The sequence below is a fragment of the Neoarius graeffei genome, chromosome 1 (assembly GCF_027579695.1).
Source record: "Neoarius graeffei isolate fNeoGra1 chromosome 1, fNeoGra1.pri, whole genome shotgun sequence".
Taxonomy (NCBI): Eukaryota; Metazoa; Chordata; class Actinopteri; order Siluriformes; family Ariidae; genus Neoarius; species Neoarius graeffei.
This window is the reverse complement of record NC_083569.1, coordinates 85,885,485-85,911,284: the sequence shown is the minus strand read 5'-3', so window position 1 is coordinate 85,911,284 and position 25,800 is coordinate 85,885,485. Positions and strand designations below refer to the sequence as shown.

At 42.6% G+C, this 25,800-nt stretch overlaps 1 protein-coding gene across 2 annotated transcripts in view; it reads left to right on the top strand.

Moving 5' to 3' along the window:
- The window catches only part of LOC132901579 (phosphofurin acidic cluster sorting protein 1-like), a 151,472-nt gene that overhangs the window by 70,856 nt on the left and 54,816 nt on the right, over positions 1-25,800 (top strand). The gene's annotated exons all lie outside the window — the stretch shown is intronic.

The following is a 25,800-nucleotide window of genomic DNA, read 5'->3' as shown; positions in this document are numbered from 1 at the left end:
TCAGAAGTCTCGCTTTGACAGCTGTCTTTCCCGAAGACGCCCAGGGTTACCATAGCAACAGCACGAGCCCAGAGTACAAAATATAGGCACCCGCCGCAGAGCTACAGAAACACGCGTTTCTATGGCTGCACTAATTTCAAAGTTGTGAGAGCCCTCGTTATAAATAAATAAAAAACGAATACCATTATAATGTTTGAAGACTTAGCCATATTTCCTGTGTGTTTTTTTCTTTGTTATACTAAATCTTTGGACGCTAGCGGCTTTGAAAGCAAAACTGGTCAGCCGGGGTTGGTTGTCACACTGTGTTCGGGGTTGGTTGTCACATGTAATGCAATTGCAATAGGTGCACTACTGACTGAGACAAACACAGCTACAACAAGCTTTATTTATGTAGTATTCTGCGATCAGAAAGCTTTATAGCTAATTTGTCATGCTTAATATGCAACTCCAGCTCAAAAAATCCCAGAAATATACCCATTTTAATAATAATATTCATTAAAAATATACGCAGTTTGCAGTGCATTTTGTTTTGGTGTTCCCAGAGTTGATATTGTATTACCAATCTGTTATACCTACATGTATTTTGAATACATTTTCTTTAACATTTTTACATAATTCTCAAAAATATGTATGTATTTTCGGTATTGCTCAAAATTTGCTGTCAAAATGAAGGAAATAGCATTTGAGAGCATTAGAAATTTCAAAATTTTCCGGGGGAGTACCCCCGGAACCCCCTAAAACACTCGTGCCAGCGGCGCTCAACGCGCCGCTACACCTCGCCACATACAGTGACACCTGCAAAAAAGTTAGACTCCCTAAAAAAAAATCCTGCCTAAAAGCCTGCCTACATGTGACCACCAAATACTATACTACACTCTACCACCCTGTCCTACACTATACTACACTCTCCCCCCATATCCTACACTCTACCACCATATACTACACTATACTACACTCTCCCACCATAACCTGTACTATACTCCACACTCCCACCCTATTATACTATACCATCATATTATACGATACTATAATATACTGTACTACATGAGACGATTCTATGCTATACTAACCTATCCTATACTACACTACATTATCCATGGAGGAAATCTGGGAGGAAATTTTTTATTTATTTTTGAAAGACCGATTCCCTGAGCAGAGACAGGCCAGTAAATAATGCATAACCACCAGCACACAGGTTCGTATCAAATCAATTTGTGACGGTGCAGGGAATGGATTCTGCTCGCTGCTGTTCAGTGCACCTTGGACTGAGTCATCGTCTGAAGGGCTGTGGTCCTGCCTGCTCGCATTTGTAATGCTGCTTCAATGAGAGACCTGTGTGTGTGTTTGTTTTAATGATCAGCTGTGAGCTCGACATAGTGAGGTGAATAATAAAAGATGGTGCAATTGGGAGATCAATATAAACTATCAAAATGGAGCTAAAAAACAGACTTGCACATTATATACAGGCACAGATGCATGTGTGAGCTGACGGCAGTCTGAGATCTTCAAGCAAACATGCATACTAATGAGGCTCGGCGCATTCCTTGTTTGTGTGTGTGTGAGAGAGAGAGAGAGAGATTATGGGTCATAGTCGACTGATCCAGTCTGTCTGGCTGCTTCTCTCTCTCCAAGCGTGTGTGAGCTGCATCTTAATCTCTCTCTCGCACACATACAATCTCCTCCGACTCCTGTCAGGTGTCTGATTAAATTGTGATGAACAGGTCTGACATCCAGGGGAAATGGTTCCTCGGTGTGTTGCAGCATGTCTGTTCGGGGGTTCAGGACTTGGACATTTAAACAGATAATGTTCAGATAATCAGTTGGATCATGAGTAATGAATAAAACACAAAGAAATATACTAAACATATTATGTTTATTATTTAAATGTGATTTTTAAAAAAAAATTATTTTTAGAGCCTGCATTGAAAACGACAGGTGAATAAGTCAGACTGAAGTCACATTTTCTTGTAGATCCACAGCGGTTGTTATAGCAACAACGTGTGTGTGAATGCTGTGTAGCTGCTGCGTAGCACCAGGCTGGTGGAGTTGGTAGTTGGGTAGTTCCCGAGACGGATATCACCAGGGATTTTTCTTTTACATGAGGTGTAGTCATGGTTCTTATCATATTTATTGCAGACAGACACTGAAAAAAGGAGAGATGAGCCACGTCGTCACTCAAACCCTTTCTGATTTGACGTCAAACCAAGGAGTGTACGCAGAAATCCAGTTGTAGTTTTGAGTTAATGGACGTCTTCAATTTTTCATGCCATTCAGGTTGTAGTGAACAGTTATTGCATGAAATCGAGTCATACATGAGCTGATGGCTGACAAGGCGCGTAGCACCGAATTGGCTGTAATCCATGTACGATGAGATTGAGTGGAATAACTGTTATTTTTGGGGTTTTGTTTTTGAGTAGAGTTTTTTTTTTTTTTTTTTTTTTTTCCATCCTCGCTTAGTTCAGTAACATGCTCCGCCATTTTGTTTTTCTCTGCTCACAGTATATGAGCTGATAGCCTAGTCGTAGAGTAGCTAATCAGAGCGCGCAATTGCTCATATCCAGTGAATTTGGATAGAATAGTGAATATTATTATACATGCAGGACACTTTTTCCATGGAATAAAAGTGTGTTCTATTCCCTTCTAGTGGGTTTATTGATGGCATGCAATATCATATCGCTTCTCCTCCATGTATTACACCACTCTCCCCAATGGAGAATGAGCGTGCAATATTGTTATAATATTGCATGTTGTCAAGACAACACATCATACAACCCCGATTCCAAAAAAGTTGGGACAAAGTACAAATTGTAAATAAAAACGGAATGCAATAATTTACAAATCTCACAAATTTATATTGTATTCACAATAGAACGTAGACAACATATCAAATGTCAAAAGTGAGACATTTTGAAATTTCATGCCAAATATTGGCTCATTTGAAATTTCATGACAGCAACACATCTCAAAAAAGTTGGGACAGGGGCAATAAGAGGCTGGAAAAGTTAAAGGTACAAAAAAGGAACAGCTGGAGGACCAAATTGCAACTCATTAGGTCAATTGGCAATAGGCCATTAACATGACTGGGTATAAAAAGAGCATCTTGGAGTGGCAGCGGCTCTCAGAAGTAAAGATGGGAAGAGGATCACCAATCCCCCTAATTCTGCACCGACAAATAGTGGAGCAATATCAGAAAGGAGTTCGACAGTGTAAAATTGCAAAGAGTTTGAACATATCATCATCTACAGTGCATAATATCATCAAAAGATTCAGAGAATCTGGAAGAATCTCTGTGCGTAAGGGTCAAGGCCGGGAAACCATACCGGGTGCCCGTGATCTTCGGGCCCTTAGACGGCACTGCATCACATACAGGCATGCTTCTGTATTGGAAATCACAAAATGGGCTCAGGAATATTTCCAGAGGACATTATCTGTGAACACAATTCACCGTGCCATCCGCCGTCGCCAGCTAAAACTCTATAGTTGAAAGAAGAAGCCGTATCTAAACATGATCCAGAAGCGCAGACGTCTTCTCTGGGCCAAGGCTCATTTAAAATGGACTGTGGCAAAGTGGAAAACTGTTCTGTGGTCAGACGAATCAAAATTTGAAGTTCTTTATGGAAATCAGGGACGCCATGTCATTCGGACTAAAGAGGAGAAGGATGACCCAAGTTGTTTTCAGCGCTCAGTTCAGAAGCCTGCATCTCTGATGGTACGGGGTTGCATTAGTGCGTGTGACATGGGTAGCTTACACATCTGGAAAGACACCATCAATGCTGAAAGGTATATCCAGGTTCTAGAGCAACATATGCTCCCATCCAGACGACGTCTCTTTCAGGGAAGACCTTGCATTTTCCAACATGACGATGCCAAACCACATACTGCATCAATTACAGCATCATGGCTGCGTAGAAGAAGGGTCCGGGTACTGAACTGGCCAGCCTGCAGTCCAGATCTTTCACCCATAGAAAACATTTGGCGCATCATAAAACAGAAGATACTACAAAAAAGACCTAAGACAGTTGAGCAACTAGAATCCTACATTAGACAAGAATGGGTTAACATTCCTATCCCTAAACTTGAGCAACTTGTCTCCTCAGTCCCCAGACGTTTACAGACTGTTGTAAAGAGAAAAGGGGATGTCTCACAGTGGGAAACACGGCCTTGTCCCAACTTTTTTGAGATGTGTTGTTGTCATGAAATTTAAAATCACCTAATTTTTCTCTTTAAATGATACATTTTCTCAGTTTAAACATTTGATATGTCATCTATGTTCTATTCTGAATAAAATATGGAATTTTGAAACTTCCACATCATTGCATTCCGTTTTTATTTACAATCTGTACTTTGTCCCAACTTTTTTGGAATCGGGGTAATAATATTGGCTGGCTTTTTTTTTGTGGTATATCAGATATTCCATTCAGCTACTCGTCTTCAAGTCGTTCGATATCATGCTGCTAATTAGGTCAACTTGATGAATTTTCAGATGACGTCTCATTAGAATTGTATCTCCGCTTGCAGTTCTCACCCGGTTTCAGTTCTGATCCATGTTTTGGGTCGATCTTCTCTTGAGGAGCAAAACTTGGCCATTTGCTTGTTGACTTTCTCGTACAACTTTATTTTTCAGTTAAATCGTGTCTCCTCCCTCCCTCAGTTCTCAGTGGATTTCAGTTCTAATGTTTTCATTTGAAAGAACTCGACCTTCTACGCAACACTTGGTCGTTGTATTGTCAGTTTTTTTCCGAACAAATTAGTAATTAGATCAACTTCACACACATTTTCTTCTGACTAGAGTTGTACCTCCTCTCTCCTTTATCATGTGAATTCAGTTCTGATGGATCTTTTGGGCCGATCTTTACTCGGGGAACAAAATGTAGTCCTTTGTTGAGTTTCCTGTTGTAAACAGTGTGTCGCGGAGCTCAGTCCTCTCTCACGTTGTTCCATTTCAGTTCTGTGTGATGGCAGGCCAGATGAGCTGCTACGTCCTTGACGTTCCGGTTTATACATGCTGTGTGTGATCTAGCACACGGGCAGGGCTCGAAATTAACTTTTTTTCTTTGTGTCCCCCAGTGGTCCCGAATTCTGTGTTGTATTGTCCCGAATGGAAGCAATAGTGTCCCCATTTTTTTCCTCTCTGAAATAACCAGTGGTTAATATTATCATATGAAGTCTCATCTCATTATCTCTAGCCGCTTTATCCTGCCCTACAGGGTCGCAGGCAAGCTGAAGCCTATCCCAGCTGACTACGGGTGAAAGGCGGGGTACACCCTGGACAAGTCGCCAGGTCATCACAGGGCTGACACATAGACACAGACAACCATTCACACTCACATTCACACCTACGCTCAATTTAGAGTCACCAGTTAACCTAACCTGCATGTCTTTGGACTGTGGGGGAAACCGGAGCACCCGGAGGAAACCCACGCGGACACGGGGAGAACATGCAAACTCCGCACAGAAAGGCCCTCGCCGGCCCCGGGGCTCGAACCCAGGACCTTCTTGCTGTGAGGCGACAGCGCTAACCACTACACCACCGTGCCGCCCATCATATGAAGTTACTATTATATTTGTAACTATGCGATTTTGAACCCTTTATATCATTTTTACAATAAGTCACAAGACGCAAGCGACACATGTCCTATACATCATCTACTTCAAAATTACAGTTATTGCATTTTCAGTTTATTAAACTTTGGCGATCTCACTGTATGAATAGATACCCGTTTATTTAAAGGGGCCAACTAGCTCATTCAGAAAATGTTTCAACTCCCTACATCTGCAGTACACTTTAGTTGAAAATAAGACCCCTTTTATGTTCATTTCATCTACTTATACCTTGAATATCTGTTGGCACTTATAAGGCCAACTTATCATTTTCACCATTACCGTTATCCATTTTTATGAACTTTCCGTTATCCATTTTTATGAACTTTCGCTGCTGAAACGTGGGTGCAAATGTTAGCACCATCAGCATAGTGGCAGGTCCGAGCCTAGTTGTGCTGCTGACTGACTAAACTTTCTGAACTAGAAAGACACCAAGAAAACTCACTTATTCTGTTGAACGGTATCTTCCGTCAATATCATCCACATCATTCCTGTTGTATGTTATAACGTGTCTAACAGTGTTCATTAAGTTCATTCAGTTGCTCGCGTTGCCTGCAGACCAGGCGATGACACTTTGGATCCTGAAGGTCCCGGAGACGTTATGTCTGGGCTTTCAGTTTCTTCCCCGCGGTCGGTCCGCTTCAACCACTTAAGCATTTTTGTTCTGGCAAGAGTCGGCGCAGCGTGTGCGCTAGCAATTCCATTCCAAGTCCATATAATGCGGACTCCGGCCGAAGATTCTAGAACAGAATGCGCTGCTCTGTGGCCTACGGATGCAGGGGCATCGAAAGTGTAGCTACTATGTATTTTTCGCTGTTAACGTTTTAAAATTAAAATTGACAAATTAGGTGAATGTCTACGTATGTGTTACGGCTTTGTAAATAATATTAATGTAGAACTTTTTTTCTAGATCTGTTTTTTTCCATTGTCCCGGGATTGTCCCAGATATGATAATTTTGTGTCCCGATGACATTTTTTATGGTCCCCGGGACATCGGGACACCGTTAGTTTCGAGCGCTGCACACGGGCCTACGTTTTCACAAACCGTCCTAAACGCTAGGATGGCTTGTTCGCGGCAGGTTTTCAAACTGAAAGCCGAGAAGAAAACGAGTGGAATGTTTGTGAGCTAAATGACATCGTTAGCAGAAGGAAAACATCTTTACAGACGGTTTAGTCTGTAGCAATAATTGTGAGGAATTGGATTGTGCAAGTCGACATGGACACATCAGGTTTCTGTTTTGCTGTTTTGTGCATCTCCTAGAGTGAGGAAGTAGGGGTGTGTGTGTGTGTGTGTGGGGGGGGGGGGGGGGTTGGATAATAGGAGAGGATGGGAGTGGGTGAGGTGAGGAACAGTGTAGATGTGTGAACGGAGAGAGGGATGATGGATTGGATGCTGATGTTTCACACTGAAAAGATGATGCAGTTACTGTGACGATTAATCAGTGAGGTGTGTGTGTGTGTGCACGTGCGCGCATTATGGCTATAAAGTAAATGAAGTACTTGCATTAACAGTGCTGATTTATCTTTTCCAGCACTTTGTCCTCTGATTTTTATGGTGACTTTCTCAAGGTCGTGGAAAGGCTGCTGTGTAGTTGAGTGTGTAGCTGCACTTTGAGGATTTACACGTGTGTGTGTGTGTGTGTGTGTGTGTGTCTGAGACAGAGAGAGTACATATGGCTCTAGAAATTATGCACATGTTCGTCACAGCAAGGTCAAATGTGCCCAGAGGGGTGGGTGTGTGTGTGTACACACACAATAAGTAAAGCACATACTGCATGCTCCTTCTCACATAGCCCTTTTCCACCAAATCAGTTCCAGGGCTGGTTCGGGGCCAGTGCTTAGTTTGGAACCGGGTTTTCTGTTTCCACTGACAAAGAACTGGCTCTGGGCCAGAATAACCTGTTCCAGGGTAGCACCAGCTCTTTGCTGGGCCAGAGGAAAGAACCGCTTACGTCAGCGGGGGGGCGGAGTTGTTAAGACCAACAACAATAGCAAGACCGCGAGAGGGCGCCATTTTTAAATAAGCGACGAGATATCATGGATGCAGTAAAGCAGCAGTCATCCATTATTGTTGTTGTTGCTGCTTCTTCTTCTTCTCTGTGTTGTTGCTTCGATATTCGCGCCAAGGTTTATGCAAACGCAGCGATGTAACTGACGTATACAGCGACGTAATGACGTGGCTCCCCTTAGCACCGTGAGCTATGGAAAAGCAAACTGGTTCTCAGCTGGCTCGCAAGTTGAACGAGTTGTGAACCAGCACCAGCACTGAACCAGCCCTGGAACTGATTTGGTGGAAAAGGGGTCACATGCATGCATACATTAGGAACAGGTGGTGAGAAAGTAGTGATCACACACACGACCGGGACATCAGCACCATCACACACTCAGTCTGACATGGTGCAGCTGTTAAATCTGCACGCGTGTGCACACTATTATTGTACGTCTTGGCAAGAATCAATCCTTCAAATCAATAGATATATCTCAGAGGTGGACAGTAATGAAGTACATTTACTTGAGTGCTGTATTTAAGTACACTTTTTGAGTATCTGTACTTTACTTGAGTATTATTTTTTTGGAAACTTATGACTTTAACTTCACTACATTTGAAAGACAAATATGGTACTTTTCACTCCACTACATTTCTACCAAGGTCCTCGTTACTATGAAGCAGCTTTGAAAGTGAAATGTTTTTTTTTCTAAAACGTGATTGTTTTTTTCGCAGGCGACACTGAGACAACCGATCAGTAATCACTAGGGCAGGGGTGGGCAATTATTTTTTCCATGGGGCCACATGAGAAACAGAAAATTTTGTGGAGGGCCGGACCAAAAGGCTGAACTAAATTCTGCATAATATTAATTGTATTTCTTTATATAAAGCAATAAATAACATTTGTTTTTACAAGCTGCTAAGACTGGTAAGAGTATGGAAAAAACGAGGTTGCCTTACAAAAAATGTCATTTATTCAATCAAATTTCCCAAAACAATGGTTAACAAAATGTGAACGTTTGTACCATTTTTTTTCAGTCACATTCACCCCAAAACACAATAAAGACATCACAATATTGTCTTTCTACTCCAAATATCAAGCAAGATACATCAGATTATAATAATGATGCCCACATTTGTAGTCTAATCACCTCATTTGGTGCTTTTCGCCGGAGATTGGCTCCGGCGCCTGCTGGTGACGTCACACTATGTGATTGGCTGGACCGTTTGAAGGATGACGTACAAGTTTGTGGTTGGTCTGGACAAATTATGGCAGTAGTTATCGCGGGATGAGGTTTCGTGGGATTTCATGTCATGTTCATGTCGCGCGCATTGCGTTTTTGTTGAACACAACTTCAAAATAAAAGCAATGCACATTCAGTCCATGCATGAGGTAAAATTAGAAAATACGTTTATTTTGTAATTTCTAATTAACCTTACGCGGGCCGGTCAGAATGAACCAAAGGGCCGGATGCGGCCCGCGGGCCGGAAAATGCCCAGATCTGCACTAGGGTCACGTCCATAGACTGTATAAAATCAAGCTCAGTGATTTCTCCGCAGCATTATTTAACACGATCAGTTGATGGAAGGAGGCGGTTCTATAGCTAGAACCCATGTTTCAGTTTTCTGAAAGGAATAGTCATTTCGTTTGAAATGTTTTGCTTTGTTTGCCGAAAATGAACCACATGATGGCCTGCGGAAGCATATTGAGGTATACAAACGTTTTATTCCAAGAGAAAGCCTGTAATGAAGTTGTCTGTGCTTTTAGAGCTAGCAATAACGTTGCAATAGTGACACAGTCTGGTTAGTCAAATGACTTTCTATGGATTTGCCCGCCAAGTTGCCGTAGCCTTGTCCACGGCTAACGTTTACACATAGCTAGTTAACTTGGACACTGTTATTTAGCATGTAAAAACGGAGTTACGCTAACATGAATAATGTTAACTTATCTGAAGTCCTTTCAAAAATGTTTTAGCATAATCTTGCCAAATAAACAATGTAGAAATCTTTCTTTTCTAGTAATATTAGCTACCCAATATGATTTCAAGCTTGAAAAGATTTTGCTAGCACGTCAGGTGGAGCTTCACTGACTAGCTAGCTTAACATTAAACTGCCGTGATGGCACAGGCAGATTCATACGTGCATGAATACATACACTTGCACACATGAGACCTGTGAGATGGACAGTATTGTACTGGCCAGTCACAACAAATTTCTGGAATTTTTTTGTTTTGATGTCAGATGAGGGCGGCACAGTGGTGTAGTGGTTAGCGCTGTCGCCTCACAGCAAGAAGGTCCTGGGTTCGAGCCCCGGGGCCAGCGAGGGCCTTTCTGTGCGGAGTTTGCATGTTCTCCCCGTGTCCGCGTGGGTTTCCTCCGGGTGCTCCGGTTTCCCCCACAGTCCAAAGACATGCAGGTTAGGTTAACTGGTGACTCTAAATTGACCGTAGGTGTGAGTGTGAATGTGAGTGTGAATGGTTGTCTGTGTCTATGTGTCAGCCCTGTGATGACCTGGCGACTTGTCCAGGGTGTACCCCGCCTTTCGCCCGTAGTCAGCTGGGATAGGCTCCAGCTTGCCTGCGACCCTGTAGAACAGGATAAAGCAGCTACAGATAATGAGATGTCAGATGATGGTCCTGCGCTTTTTTTTTTTGTCTTGCCTAAAGCAGTTATTACACTCGAGGTGTGGACCTGGGTTTTAAGCAGGTTGGATTGTCATTTTTATTTTCTGATCAAGCTGCATTTACAGCTATTCCACTGTCTTCCTGATTAACATACACATACATGTGTGCACACACTGCCAGAGCTGGGTCAGAACACTACCATGCTGCTTTGTGGGGCTGGGGAGGAGGGTTACAATTTAAACAAAAAAAGACGATGGATTTTTCAGTTCAGTTGTTTCATTTTGTAAGATTCTACCAGGCGTTTATTCTACACAGGTTCTACAAGCTAGTCAGTAAATCCAGTCGGTTGCTTCAGAGACGTTAGGTTTTATAAGTGTTGTGGCAATAATACAACAATGCATTGACAGAAAATGTACTTTTAATACTTAAGTACTTCTGTACCCAAGTAAAAATTTGACTGTCCAACTTTCACTTGTATCAGAGTAACGTTTGACCAGTCGGATCTGTACTTTGACTTAAGTAATGAACTTGGGTACTTTGTCCACCTCTGATATAGACAGATCAGTAGATTACCTAATTTTTTTTTTTTTATTATTATTTACTTTAGCAGAATTTATCAGGAATAGTCATGATGCATGTAAGAATCTCTCCTCTTTCCGTACGAGTTTTCCAGTCATGCAGATCTTCCACATGGCACGTTCTCTCTGCTCCTTATTGACTTTTTGTGCTAAACACAAGCTCATGCTAACTATACAATATTATGATCACTGAGAGGTGAAGTGAATAGCATTTGATTATCTCATTACAATGGCTCCTGTCAAGGGGTGGGCTATATTAGACAGCAAGAGAACAGTCAGTTCTTGAAGATGATGTGTTGGAAGCAGGAAAAATGGGCAAGCGTACGGACCTCAGTGACTCTGACAAGGGACAGCTTGTGATGGCGAGATGACTGGGTCTGAACATCGAACAAAACGGCACATCTTGTGGGTTGTTCCCAGTATGCAGTGGTTATTACATACCAAACGTGGTACAACCCTGATTCCAAAAAAGTTGGGACAAAGTACAAATTGTAAATAAAAACGGAATGCAATGATGTGGAAGTTTCAAAATTCCATATTTTATTCAGAATAGAACATAGATGACATATCAAATGTTTAAACTGAGAAAATGTATCATTTAAAGAGAAAAATTAGGTGATTTTTAAATTTCATGACAACACATCTCAAAGTTGGGACAAGGCCATGTTTACCACTGTGAGACATCCCCTTTTCTCTTTACAACAGTCTGTAAACGTCTGGGGACTGAGGAGACAAGTTGCTCAAGTTTAGGGATAGGAATGTTAACCCATTCTTGTCTAATATAGGATTCTAGTTGCTCAACTGTCTTAGGTCTTTTTTGTCGTATCTTCCGTTTTATGATGCGCCAAATGTTTTCTATGGGTGAAAGATCTGGACTGCAGGCTGGCCAGTTCAGTACCCGGACCCTTCTTCTACGCAGCCATGATGCTGTAATTGATGCAGTATGTGGTTTGGCATTGTCATGTTGGAAAATGCAAGGTCTTCCCTGAAAGAGACGTCGTCTAGATGGGAGCATATGTTGCTCTAGAACCTGGATATACCTTTCAGCATTGATGGTGTCTTTCCAGATGTGTAAGCTGCCCATGCCACATGCACTAATGCAACCCCATACCATCAGAGATGCAGGCTTCTGAACTGAGCGCTGACAACAACTTGGGTCGTCCTTCTCCTCTTTAGTCTGAATGACACGGCGTCCCTGATTTCCATAAAGAACTTCAAATTTTGATTCGTCTGACCACAGAACAGTTTTCCACTTTGCCACAGTCCATTTTAAATGAGCCTTCGCCCAGAGAAGACGTCTGCGCTTCTGGATCATGTTTAGATACGGCTTCTTCTTTGAACTATAGAGTTTTAGCTGGCAATGGCAGATGGCACGGTGAATTGTGTTCACAGATAATGTTCTCTGGAAATATTCCTGAGCCCATTTTGTGATTTCCAATACAGAAGCATGCCTGTATGTGATGCAGTGCCGTCTAAGGGCCCGAAGATCACGGGCACCCAGTATGGTTTTCCGGCCTTGACCCTTACGCACAGAGATTCTTCCAGATTCTCTGAATCTTTTGATGATATTATGCACTGTAGATGATATGTTCAAACTCTTTGCAATTTTACACTGTCGAACTCCTTTCTGATATTGCTCCACTATTTGTCAGCGCAGAATTAGGGGGATTGGTGATCCTCTTCCCATCTTTACTTCTGAGAGCCGCTGCCACTCCAAGATGCTCTTTTTATACCCAGTCATGTTAATGACCTATTGCCAATTGACCTAATGAGTTGCAATTTGGTCCTCCAGCTGTTCCTTTTCTGTACCTTTAACTTTTCCAGCCTCTTATTGCCCCTGTCCCAACTTTTTTGAGATGTGTTGCTGTCATGAAATTTCAAATGAGCCAATATTTGGCATGAAATTTCAAAATGTCTCACTTTCGACATTTGATATGTTGTCTATGTTCTATTGTGAATATAATATCAGTTTTTGAGATTTGTAAATTATTGCATTCCGTTTTAATTTACAATTTGTACTTTGTCCCAACTTTTTTGGAATCGGGGTTGTACAAGGATCCAAAGGACAGCTGGTGAACCGGTGACAGGGTCATGGGTGTCAAAGGCTTACTGATTCACATGGGGCACGAAGGCTAGCCCATATGGTCCAATTCCACAGAAGAGCTACTGCAGCACAAACTGCTGAAAAAGTTAATTCTGATACCTTTCTGTTTTAGCCAGCATTCACTTTTCTAGCAATTTGTACAATTTCCTCTTTGTTCAAACAGGACTAGCTCTTATTAAAGTATTACAGACGGGTGTTAGAGTCCGTTAACTAAGTGTTTTTAGCAGAGTTAACTGTTCAGCCTGTCTTTTTTTTTTTTTTGTTTAGTTTACTATCTCACCAGACGATCTCGTTCTTACCGGCACTTTCACATGTGCAGTGTTTAGTCTGTTTGAATTGATCACTAGTGCATGCTGTGTTCCTGTTTGGTGCTGAGAACAACACCGCTAGCACGGTTCAATTGCAGCGAGGAAGCGAATCAGTCCTGAACACACCCAAATACAGGAAATGAACAAACATGCTGTGGGTTTTTGGATTCTGAATGATGTTTTCTGTCGATGTGAGATGCTAAACTGATCGAGGCACAAAGGACAGATGTGTGGAGATGCAGTGTGTTCTGGAGATTTGGACTGATGGACAGGAAGAGGAAAGAAACTCTGGATGCGAGTCACAAAGTGTTCAAATGAGTCATTTGTATAATTACTGAGGAATACTTTTACGTTTGTTTTTGCATTGTCGTATTTCTGACCAGTGAGTGAAACGGGGTTAAATGTGTGTTTTCAGCCCTCTGACACCTCTTAGACACAACCTTTTTTTCTTTTTCCGATTTGTTTAATTGCATGCAGTGAGGAGAAACTGAACCAAAAAAAGCAAATGAATCAAAAGAATCAATTCGCACTGATTTGGATTCAGCAAGTGGAGCAAAAAAAATGTGAAAGTGCCACAAGATTCAGCATCAAGGATGCTGTCTGAGGAGTTTAAAAATTTTTTTGGGGGGGGGTTACCTCATCTGGGACGGAGTCCACCAGGGGGCGAAGTATTGTTTTCGGTCGGGTTTGTTTGTTTGTTTTGTAAATGTTATGGGAAAATGGCTGGACCAATCTTCATGAGACTCTTGGGATAGATGGACACTGGTCTCAAATAGAACCCCCAAAACTTTGGGGGTCATCTGGCCAAAGTCAAGGTCATGGTGGCCAAAAAGATCTCATCTCATTATCTCTAGCCGCTTTATCCTGTTCTACAGGGTCGCAGGCAAGCTGTAGCCTATCCCAGCTGACTACGGGCGAAAGGCGGGGTACACCCTGGACAAGTCGCCAGGTCATCACAGGGCTGACACATAGACACAGACAACCATTCACACTCACATTCACACCTACGGTCAATTTAGAGTCACCAGTTAACCTAACCTGCATGTCTTTGGACTGTGGGGGAAACCGGAGCACCCGGAGGAAACCCACGCAGACACTGGGAGAACATGCAAACTCCACACAGAAAGGCCCTCGCCGGCCACGGGGCTTGAACCCGGACCTTCTTGCTGTGAGGTGACAGCGCTAATCACTACACCACCATGCCGCCCCGGCCAAAAAGATGATTTAAAAAAAAAAAAAAAAGCGGAGTCTTGGAAAGGCTTTGCCCACAAACACGCTGATTGGATCACTACATGCCTCATTTGCATACACTGTGCTGTCATCGCATGGTTTCTTGGTTCGTTTACGAACTCAAAGGAAGGGGTTTTGGCCCCGCCCACTTTAAATCCCCATTGATTAAAAACGTGGCCACTCTGTTGATTACTGTAAATATAAATTATAAATAAATGGACTAAAGAAATCGCTTTCAGACCTGTTTATGCTTATTACAGAGGGAAAGTGCGTTCCACTGAGCTTCCGCTGTCTGTACTTTTATATTATTCTACTCTTACCGCTTAGTTTTCGAAACAAACCTCCGAACCGAGGCGGACACGCACACGCGCTGTCTCGGGGTGACAGATCCAGAACTGTTTATTGGCCAAGTATGTTCACACACAGCCCTGTGATGACCTGGCGACTTGTCCAGGGTGTACCCCGCCTTTCGCCTGTAGTCAGCTGGGATAGGCTCCAGCTTGCCTGCAACCCTGTAGAACAGGATAAAGCGGCTAGAGATGATGAGATGAGATGTTCACACACAAGGTCAAGGTCACCAAAAGGGTCAAAATCGTTTTTTCGCGATATCTTCCTTCATATTAATCATAAGTGCGACCGGGCGAGGTTTGTTTTGCCTGGCAGCACTTGTTTTGTTTTTATCCCCCAGGCATATAATGCGGGGGATATACGGTAGCTATTGCACCGTCCGTCTGGAAACATTTTAGTTTCCGGAGCATAACTTAAAAACTATTCGGATTATTTTTTTCCCATAAAACCGGAGTTATGTTAAGTGACTTGAGTTGTGCCTTTTGACATTTTAGGATTGCTGTGATTTTTTTTTTTTTTCCTCCTTATTTCCATGACCACCAATTCAACTTAGGAAAACTTGGAGTGGGGTTTCGTGTGGGGGCCGGGGGGGATACGTTCTCATCTGATGGCTCTTGTTTTTATTAGTACAGGAAGTGCAAGGTGCCTAAACATGCACGAGTACACGGTGATCTCTTCTATATTTGGACATGATGCTAACTATATACTGTTTCTGGGAAATTAAGGCAGGAGAAAGGGTGAGTGCATTGCTAATGAATTTCTGCTCGGTCCTCCTCTGGGACACTATTTTTGAGTGGCCTTGACTGATTAGTGTGTGTGTGAGAGTGAGTAATGTTGAAAGTGCTTTTAAAGCCATTTATCTTGCACATGATCGACCTGTTAATTGACTTATTTATGAGCCGATCCTCACACGCAACTCGCTCATGCTTCAGAAGTAGCTGTGAACAGTCAAAACAAAAGCAAAGCACACGGCATTTCTACCCACACACACACACACACGCACACAGACATGCGCGGATGTGCTGACAAACAGGAAAAAATACTGTCACTGCTGCAGAAACGATGGGGTTCGATTTATGACTCCTCCCCGGAGATCACAAATCATGGCTAAGTTTATGACCCTCGTCCCTGAGGCCAGACGCTGGGTTATGGCTGCCTGTGGAGTAATGACTTTATAACTGACTAATGAATATGAGCTATAATCCTTTGTGTCAGAGCTGAGCGTGCTGTCTGTGAGTGTGGTACGGTAGATGAATGGCTGGCATTAATAGTGCTGCTTTGTCTTTTCCAGTCAGTTAGAGCTGCATGAGCTGCGCTTCCAGCCCGGCTCTCTAGAACCCTGTCCTGAACACGTTCCTGCTAAAAGCTGAATTAGCCTCTGCCTCACTTGGCGCTCAGACGTGTGCTAATAATCAGCACAAATATTCAGCAGGACACCATTTGAAGCGCAGCAGAAATGGCTGGAGCTCATCCTGTCCATCCTGATGGATTATTCATCAAAAAGCTCTCTGTAAAGGTCGCCGTATCCGGCTGCACCGAGACGGCATCATGATCTGATTTTGTTATGTTTGCGAAATGGTGCAGGTTTGGGTCCTGGTTTGTTGAAAGGAAAAATCTAAGCTTGGAAATTTAATACAAGGTCTTCAGCAGCATGAAGATCGAGTACAAGATCATCTTTCGTCGTCATTTTGGTCTATTTTCAACACTTTTTCCTACCTGTTGATTTAATAAGCATTTAGCTCCTGCTTAAAAGAGAACTGAAGTCATTTTTAAACTTGCTTTATTTCTTAATTAACGTGTTCTTCAATTGCGTTTTCGGTTTTAGTAACCTTATATTCTGACTCGTATCGGCAACTAATTGCAATTAAATATTACACTTATCGGCCTATTCGGTTTTTAGCGGTGTTGAATTTAGTTCGTTTGGTCCATGGCAGGCGTCACTTATCTGCGCGATCTTCACGAGACTTGTGCGAGACTTCGAAACGTGAAGCGTCAGCCAGGTGTCAGTGCTGCCATTTTGAAAACTCTTTTCCCAAATGAAGTATTGCGTAAAAACGAGTTTAAATGATGATTACTGCCTACTTTTTTCAAACGTTCCTGATTGCTATCAAAACAAACAAACAAATCTTCCGGCTTGATTACTTCAGCATTCAAAAGAGGGCTCGCGCGTCTTTTGACAACGTTGGCAGATGTCGGTCACTTTGATTTCCGCTGTATGTTTTACTTCCGTCCTACGATGTCTCGCACAGGTCTCAACGAATCTCGTTTACAGCCATTGCTTTGACGTATGGACTGATGTATTACAGCGCATATTTTGAACACTCATAACTTGCTATAGCAGCGACAAAATGGCGATCAAAAATGCATTCCGATATTTAATAAAATGAGAGAAATAGAATTTTGATGATAAATTTGCCTTCAGTCCTCCTTTAATCTGTACTTAAAGAAAGCGATGCGGCGGAGCTTTAGTCTTTTTTTGTCTGTTCAGGTGTGTGTTTTGTAAAATCGTCTCAAACAGATCAGGTTCAACTTTCATGATGGTACCTTCACTGTCGTGCTCCTCGCCAGCTAGCTAACATCAAGTGCAACTGTATTGTATAGCAGCATTGCATTCTGGGACTGCAAGTCCAATATTTACATCTACTACTGCCATGTTGGATTTCCTCTTAATATGAAAGAGTGAGAAAAGCAGCTCTTGGTCTTTTTTTTTTTTCTAAACAACCCCCCCCCCCCTTTCTTTCTCCACTGTGATGTTATGACAGCAGCGAACATTCGCGCGTTTCAAAGACAGAACACTAACTATAGCGCCAGAATAGCCAACCACATCACAACTGTTTGAATATTAAAAAGATGTAATGTGCTTCCGGGTGAAGTTTTCCTTTAAGTCGGTCATTAAATATTTACACCGTGTATCTCCATTACACTGTACAATTTGACAAGTTCATCTTGCTTAAAGAAATTCAGGAAACCGGTTGCCTGGAAATAATTGAGTAAATATAGCCATTACCTTCAAGTTATGTTTTCTTAATGACTACTATTTAAGTTTTACTTAATGCATAGTTGTGTTCACTCAGTTGAGTTGTTCCTAATAATAGGTGCTGCCAGGCAAAACAAACCTCGTGCAGTAACGCTTACGATGAATGTGAACGAAGATCTCATCTCATTATCTGTAGCCGCTTTATCCTGTTCTACAGGGTTGCAGGCAAGCTGGAGCCTATCCCAGCTGACTACGGGCGAAAGGCGGGGTACACCCTGGACAAGTCGCCAGGTCATCACAGGGCTGACACATAGACACAGACAACCATTCACACTCACATTCACACCTACGGTCAATTTAGAGTCACCAGTTAACCTAACCTGCATGTCTTTGGACTGTGGGGGAAACCGGAGCACCCGGAGGAAACCCACGCGGACACGGGGAGAACATGCAAACTCCGCACAGAAAGGCCCTCACTGGCCACGGGGCTCGAACCCGGACCTTCTTGCTGTGAGGCAACAGCGCTAACCGCTACACCACCGTGCCGCCCACGTGAAGGAAGATATCACGAAAAAAAGATTTTGAGCTTTTTGGTGACCTTGACTTTTTGATTTTGGCCTCATGTGTGAATATACTTGGCCCATAAACACGATTCTGATTCTCTACTGCTCTCACACTGTACTGCACGATTGTTACATTCTTACAGCACGATGACACAGTGGCTATTGCCTCTAGATGACACAGTAGCTATAAAAACCTTGACCGGATGACCCCCAAAATGTTGGAGGTTCTATTTGAGACCAATGGCCATCTATCTTGAAAGTTTCATGAAGATTGGTCCAGCCATTTTCCCGTAACATCATTAACAAAAAACAAAGAAACTGGACCGAAATCAATACCTCGCCCCCTGGTGGACTCCATCCCAGGCAAGGTAATAATAAGTTAAATTTATATAGCGCCTTTCTCATGGGTCCCAAGGTCACTTTACAATTATAAGGAAAGGGGGAGTCTACCAAAAGAAGGTCAGGATGTCATTCCAATGGTGTAGCAGCCACAGTCCCACCAAAAGGCCAACAAAAACAAGGCCCGCACAGCCGCCGTGATGGCACCGGGCAACACTGCTCGGAACACTGCACCAAGCACAAAAGCACCCCGATGTTAAAATGAGCAACGAGCTCACTGCAGTCCATAACAAAGAACACTGGGATCACCCACAGCGCACCAAGGCCTGGAGGGAACCAACTCCCAAAACTGGGTCCAGAGCTGCACCACCACTGGTGGACAAAACCTCAAACTACACAAACACAAGAAGGGAAAATAAAATAAAAAGCTCCGGTGAGAAGCGGCAGCCAGAATGCGCACAGCGGACTCTCAACTGGAAACGGGACCAACCAAACAAAATATTATTATCATCATCTTACTTTAAGTTAAGTAAATTTGACTTAACAAGAGAGTCCTGCTTACTTGATAGACTTCAGGAAACCGATCGCCTTCGAAAACTCAAGTAAGCACAGTAAAGAATTCTTAGTCGGAAGTACTTTTTTATTTGAACAAACAAATTTCAGTCTAACTGAAGAGTTTTTAGCATTAGCACATATCTACTGTGAAAGTGCTCCTCCCCCCCAAACTGGCGTTTTGGCCTCAAGTTCCCTCCTCCCAGGTTCACCATTGCCCCTTTTCCACCGAAGCAGTTCCAGGGCTGGTTCGGGGCCAGTGCTTAGTTTGGAACTAGGTTTTCTGTTTCCACTGACAAAGAACTGGCTCTGGGGCCAGAAAAAACGGTTCCAGGCTAGCACCAACTCTTTACTGGGCCAGAGGAAAGAACCGCTTATGTCAGCGGGGGGGCGGAGTTGTTAAGACCAACAACAATAGCAAGACCGTGAAAGATCGCCATTTTTAAGCGACGAGAAGCAGCAGCTGTACAAACACGAAGCCATCCATTATTATTGTTGTTGTTGTTGCTGCTGCTGCTTCTTCCGCGTTGTTTTTGCTTCGATATTCGCGCCAAGGTTTATGCAAACGTAGCGACGTAACTGATGTATACAGCGACGTAATGACGTATACAGCGATGTAATGATGTGGCTTCGCTTAGCACCGTGAGCTATGGAAAAGCAAACTGGTTCTCAGCTGGCTCGCAAGTTGAACGAGTTGTGAACCAGCACCAGCACTGGCTCCAAACCAGCCCTGGAACTGATTTGGTGGAAAAGAGGCACATGACCCTTTGAATGAAGTCGAAGGTGGTGTTGTTTTGGGATAGTCCAGATGAAGGTTATAAATTAGTCCGAAAGTCAGGCAAACGGCTTGGGTGCGGGTTCCAAGGTGATCCGTCCTGGCCTTGATTTTCATGTGTCAAGTTACAAAACTTGCACGTCCACTACATTTAATGCTTATCTGTCTTCAGATTGTCTTCAAGCTGCAAAAAAAAAGCTATGTTTTGTTTTTAAACAATGCAAAAAAAAACCCACTTTGAGTGCTCACATGAGGTAATGGGAAGTAACATCGGCTAAATTAATGTTTTTCTTCAATGACTCACCTGAAATAAAGTTTAACCTCCGAACCCCTACAGCGAATCTATACGTATGAAGTAACTCTGAATTCATGAAAATCGACTCGTGTTATTTCAGCTACCGACCGGCCCTGAGAGAAAACATTCTGGCACCATACCAAGCAGCCTGAACAACATACATGTACACAAGTGGCATGGAAAAAACGCACTGCCAAGCGCTACTTTTTTTTTTTTTAAATGTATGTATAATCAGTTACCACTTCAGGCTCGCTGAATAAAAATGTCCATTAACAAATGTTGGTAGAGGTTAAACCGTGGACATTTCTGCTGTTATTCTGTGTGGTGTGGTGTGGTATCCGCTAACTTAGCTAGCATTAGCTAATATTCGCATTAGCCAGACGTGTAGTTCCACAAGAAGTTAACGAAAAAGCAGCCGTGTGTAATGAAACCATTGCTAACGAATGTGAATAAGCGTTTCAGTTGGTTAACTTGGCGAAAGATTCAGGATTTAGCTTCAGCTCATTTGTCTGGAAGCGCGCGCGCACATTTAAGAATGATTATCATGAAAAGCTCAATTGATCAAGTATTCAAGTCATGAGAGCTTTTGTGGTAACAGAAGCGCTGCATTTTTACAGCAGTCTGTTAGTTTACTTGGGTCTAAATTGTGTTGCTTACTCAGGCGTGTTAAGCATCGAGTCTCCTTAATGTAAAATGTGTACATTACTAAAATTGAGTTAAAACACGAGGCCAGCATGAAATAAGAAATGTGTGTGTCTGTATATATGTTATTTCCCAGCTGGGAGGTCCGTATGGTGAAATACCGTGACCAAGGTCTTGAAAGTACTGACTGAGGCCCTCTGGGCCGGGATCACGGTATTTCACCATACGGACAGACCTTAAGCTGGTAAATAATATATTTATTTATTTATTTACCAAATTCTAACAGAAAACGAGAGCGCCCGAAAGGGAAAACCGAGCCGAGCCGCCATTTCGAATCCTCATTCACGGCTGTAATGCAAATGGCTTCCTCCTCGGTATACAAGTGCACTTCCATGGCAGGAAAAAAAACTACATTTTGCCGCCTATGTAGTCCCCTATTTATACAAATAGGAGTCATTCAGGATTAAGCCATGTTTTTGCTCGGCGTTAGCAACAGTTAGAGGTTTTTAGCTTTCTCCTGAAATGTTTTCTTTTATTTCTTCTTCCTCAGGGTAGTAAAACTCGCTTTCGCTGTGAACTGTCGTTATCGCTATCCATGCTGTAAAATTAATGCTATTCTCCTGAGAAATGCTGGCAAACATTTACAAGATTTTTGATAATTTTATAAATAAATCTTGAAAAGATAAATGTTGACAAAAAATGCTACCATGTTTGTTGTTGTTGTGAACGAGCGAGTCGCCAGAGGTCCGTAACCGGGGTCTGTATTGTAGGATACGGACCTGCTTGCCAGCCAATCAGAGCGCAGGATTTGATGGAAACCGGACCGCGAAAAAAAAAAAATTTTTACTTCAACTCGATCCAGCTAAAGATCAGCTTGCGTAAGTGTACCGTAAATATTTCGTATGAGCAGATCGGTTGGCCATGCCTGACTGTCAGAGCAGTGACTTAAAACTCGTGTGTACTTGACGAGAGCTTATGACGAACGTTGCACGACAGAACCACTGGTATCATACGTGATCTTTTGAAATGGCTAGTGATTAAAATTCACTACAGGCACACTTTTTTTTTTTCTTAAGTACTGGTGTTAGCTTTTACAGTGCAGGGATGGGCACGAAAAATAAACCGCTGTCTGAATATATCCTATGAAACGTGAAACTCTGGGCAGGCAGGTGACTGCTCTGATCCCTCCCTCCTGCTGAGCTGCTCTGCTCCGGTGACTGAAACTGACTGAAATCACCCAGAGGTTTAAATGTGTTGAATATGCAAAGGTCATGTGGTATCACGTAGCCATCTTAATGATGTGTGAAATGGAACTGAAAAGACTTTCAATCATTAACGCGGTTGTGAAACCAGCTGCAGTCGAGATCATGTGCTGTTACTGTTTAGTGTTAGCTGAACAGGATGAGCTCACTAACTACTCCTGCCATAAAATAAAGTATTAAAGCTAGCTAGCATTACACCGAGCGGTTAAAACATTTCAAGAGTAGTTTGGTAGTTGGAGCTACTCTCACTAAAGTAATGCACGAAGAAGTGGCACTGAGATGTGAGCATGCAACAGCTGGAAATAAACCCACATACAGGAGCTAGCTCAGCAGTTTTGGTCTGTGGGTTTCAGGGTTTCATGGCGACTTGGTGCAACTTTTAAAACTTGAGCTACGATAGTTTTTTAGCATTTAACTATGGCACTACATGACCAAAAATATATATGGACACCTGAGCATCACACCCATATGTGCCCATTCCAAAACTCTGGGCATCAACACGGAGCGTTCTAATGCTGGTGTAATAATCTCCACTCTGCTGGAGAGGATGAGGAGGAGGAGGATGCCGAGGATATGATGTAGGGGATAATGCACATGATCATGGAGAGAATGATGATCTTAATGAGGATCAGAATGATGGTGATGAAGCTGAGAATGAAGATGAGGTTTATGATGTTGATTATAAGGTACATGCCCATTCCAAAACGATGGGCGTCAACATGAAGTGTAGCGTAGTCATCTCCACTCTGCTGGAGAGGATGATGATGATGAGGAGATGATGATGAGGAAGAGCAGGAGCATGATATGAATGAGGAGAAGAATGATGAGGGTGATGAAGATGAGGAGGAGGATGGTGAGGTTTATGATGTTGATTTTGAGGATGAGGAAGAGAATGAGGATATTGGGGATGTTGAAGATGATGTTGATGAGAATCCAGCTGCAGCTCCTCCGAGCTTAAATCCAACTATAATTTACCCAAGCCAATCCAGAGCTATTTAAGTTATTCCACGAAATCGAGTCGTACATGAGCTGATAACCGACGAGGCGCGTAGCACGGTTTTTTATTCCCCGCTGGCCGAAAGGAGATTATGTCATGGCGATGTCTGTTCAGCTAATCCTGGGAAAGGTACTCGCCTTCTGAAATCATCTCCTCTTACAGTTTTCAGAGGAGTTTCACAAAACTTGACAGGATTCTTTGTTCTATGTCGGTAATACGCATATTGCAATTTTGTTCAATTCAGTCGCATTTTACTAGAGTTATGGCCGAGTTGCCAGCGGGGCAAATTGCGCTCTTGGAGCACTCTTGAGCTTTTTTTCTGCAAATTCGATAAATAAAAGCATTATACAAAATGTCCGACAAAATCGTTTCCGCTTAGAATGTAAAAAAAACGTCGAAATGACAGCAGCAGTTTATGAGAAATGCTGTAATAGTAATTCTTGAAAATTATAAAAAGATGCGTTCTTACCATCAAATACTTTCATTCCATATGTTGTTGCTTTTTTTTTTTTGTACAACCCCGATTCCAAAAAAGTTGGGACAAGGTACAAATTGTAAATAAAAACAGAATGCAATAATTTACAAATCTCAAAAACTGATATTGTATTCACAATAGAACATAGACAACATATCAAATGTCGAAAGTGAGACATTTTGAAATTTCATGCCAAATATTGGCTCATTTGAAATTTCATGACAGCAACACATCTCAAAAAAGTTGGGACAGGGGCAATAAGAGGCTGGAAAAGTTAAAGGTACAAAAAAGGAACAGCTGGAGGACCAAATTGCAACTCATTAGGTTAATTGGCAATAGGTCATTAACATGACTGGGTATAAAAAGAGCATCTTGGAGTGGCAGCGGCTCTCAGAAGTAAAGATGGGAAGAGGATCACCAATCCCCCTAATTCTGCACCGACAAATAGTGGAGCAATATCAGAAAGGAGTTCGACAGTGTAAAATTGCAAAGAGTTTGAACATATCATCATCTACAGCGCATAATATCATCAAAAGATTCAGAGAATCTGGAAGAATCTCTGTGCGTAAGGGTCAAGGCCGGAAAACCATACCGGGTGCCCGTGATCTTCGGGCCCTTAGACGGCACTGCATCACATACAGGCATGCTTCTGTATTGGAAATCACAAAATGGGCTCAGGAATATTTCCAGAGAACATTATCTGTGAACACAATTCACCGCGCCATCCGCCGTTGCCAGCTAAAACTCTATAGTTCAAAGAAGAAGCCGTATCTAAACATGATCCAGAAGCGTAGACGTCTTCTCTGGGCCAAGGCTCATTTAAAATGGACTGTGGCAAAGTGGAAAACTGTTCTGTGGTCAGACGAATCAAAATTTGAAGTTCTTTATGGAAATCAGGGACGCCGTGTCATTCGGACTAAAGAGGAGAAGCACGACCCAAGTTGTTATCAGCGCTCAGTTCAGAAGCCTGCATCTCTGATGGTATGGGGTTGCATTAGTGCGTGTGGCATGGGCAGCTTACACGTCTGGAAAGACACCATCAATGCTGAAAGGTATATCCAGGTTCTAGAGCAACATATGCTCCCATCCAGACGACGTCTCTTTCAGGGAAGACCTTGCATTTTCCAACATGACAATGCCAAACCACATACTGCATCAATTACAGCATCATGGCTGCGTAGAAGAAGGGTCCGGGTACTGAACTGGCCAGCCTGCAGTCCAGATCTTTCACCCATAGAAAACATTTGGCGCATCATAAAACGGAAGATACGACAAAAAAGACCTAAGACAGTTGAGCAACTCGAATCCTACATTAGACAAGAATGGGTTAACATTCCTATCCCTAAACTTGAGCAACTTGTCTCCTCAGTCCCCAGACGTTTACAGACTGTTGTAAAGAGAAAAGGGAATGTCTCACAGTGGGAAACATGGCCTTGTCCCAACATTTTTGAGATGTGTTGTCATGAAATTTAAAATCACCTAATTTTTCTCTTTAAATGATCCATTTTCTCAGTTTAAACATTTGATATGTCATCTATGTTCTATTCTGAATAAAATTTGGAATTTTGAAACTTCCACATCATTGCATTCCGTTTTTATTTACAATTTGTACTTTGTCCCAACTTTTTTGGAATCGGGGTTGTACCACTTTTGGGGTTTTATTTTCGAGTACAGTTTTTATTTCATCCTCGGTTGGTTCAGCAACACGCGCCGCCATTTTGTTTTTCTCTACTGACAGTATATGAGCTGATAACCTAGTAGTAGAGTAGCCAATCAGAGCGTGCGATATCCAGTGAATGTGGATAGAATAATAAAGGATATGCAGGTGTTACACTACACGCACGCACCCGTGCGCGCGCACACTCCTCTAGAGAGAGACAGCATGTGTTTATGGCAGTAAGATATCCGGTACAGATTCCCGGAATGACAACTATAAGGTGTGTGTGTGTGTGTGTGTGTGTTTGTGAGAGAGATTGAAATTGATCTGTGATGTTTCGCTCCACCTGGCCTGACTGAACAGGACTATTTCAGGAACCATTTCAAGGCCCCAGTCGACTGAATAATTCAGTATGGTGACCTTCTCTTTTGGACCAAAAAGCCTCTCTTTTTATACACACACACACACACACACACACACACACAC